Source organism: Octopus bimaculoides, chromosome 3 (genome assembly GCF_001194135.2).
Source record: "Octopus bimaculoides isolate UCB-OBI-ISO-001 chromosome 3, ASM119413v2, whole genome shotgun sequence".
NCBI lineage: Eukaryota > Metazoa > Mollusca > Cephalopoda > Octopoda > Octopodidae > Octopus > Octopus bimaculoides.
Window position 1 is genome coordinate 141,561,437 of NC_068983.1, and position 1,263 is coordinate 141,562,699.

The window sequence follows — 1,263 nt, forward strand, 5'->3', positions numbered from 1 at the left end:
TTTTTTGTGTTAGTAACCAAATTTAATCATCATCATCATCATCATCATCATCGTTTAACGTCGGCTTTCCATGCTAGCATGGGTTGGACGATTTGACTGAGGACTGGTGAAACCGGATGGCAACACCAGGCTCCAATCTAAATTTGGCAGAGTTTCTACAGCTGGATGCCCTTCCTAACGCCAACCACTCAGAGAGTGTAGTAGGTGCTTTTACGTGTCACCCGCACGAAAGCCAGTCAGGCGATACTGGCAACAGCCACGCTCGAAATGGTGTCTTTTATGTGCCACCCGCACAAGCCAGTCCAGGGGCACTGGCAACAATCTCGCTCGAAAATCCTACATAGGCCAGTAAGGCGGTACTGGCAACGGCCACGCTCAAAATGGTGGTACTGGCAACGGCCACGCTCAAAATGGTGATCTGTTCACATTTATTTAGGGATAGATATTTGTTGGATGTAGGTTATTCTACACACAGATGCACAAAGTCATAGGTGGAAATACTACATGCATGTACCTATATCTATCTTTTTCTTTATTTCAGAATGTGTATTAAAACATCAAAACAAGAGTGCTAATCAAGAGACAATATATTTCTAATTCGAATAACAATTTGAGCAAAATACTGGTTGCTGAAATGTTTGGTGTATTTGATTGTAATACATAGTGACTACATTTGTTTATTCAAGCAAATAATCCCTCTTCTTATATTAACAACTCTAAATTTCCTAGTCCTTTTCGGATTGTGATACATAAAGTACAAAGTGCAACATTCATATATCAACTGTACATTATTGTTGTTTTTGATTGGCTGCATGTCATTACTGCTTGAGCAGACATATGGTCAAAGGCTTTCCACCTTAACCATCCTGTCTTTTTACTTATATATCAATATACATTATCTAATACTCTCTCTCTCTTTTACTTGTTTCAGTCATTTGACTGCAGCCATGCTGGAGCACCGCCTTTAGTCGAATCAAATCGACCCCAGGACTTATTCTTTAAAAGCCTAGTACTTATTCTATCGGTCTCTTTTGCTGAACTGTTAAGTTACGGGGACCTAAACACACCAGCATCAGTTGTCAAGCGATGTTGGGGGAACAAACACAGACACACAAACATATACATATATATACATATATACGACGGGCTTCTTTCAGTTTCCGTCTACCAAATCCACTCACAAGGCTTTGGTCGGCCTGAGGCTATAGTAGAAGACACTTGCCCAAGGTGCCACGCAGTGGGACTGAACCCAGAACCTTGTGG

General features: G+C 41.2%; 1 protein-coding gene across 2 annotated transcripts in view; it reads right to left on the bottom strand.

Moving 5' to 3' along the window:
- The window catches only part of LOC106867184 (MAM and LDL-receptor class A domain-containing protein 1), a 47,277-nt gene that overhangs the window by 32,986 nt on the left and 13,028 nt on the right, over positions 1–1,263 (bottom strand). The window lies entirely within an intron of this gene.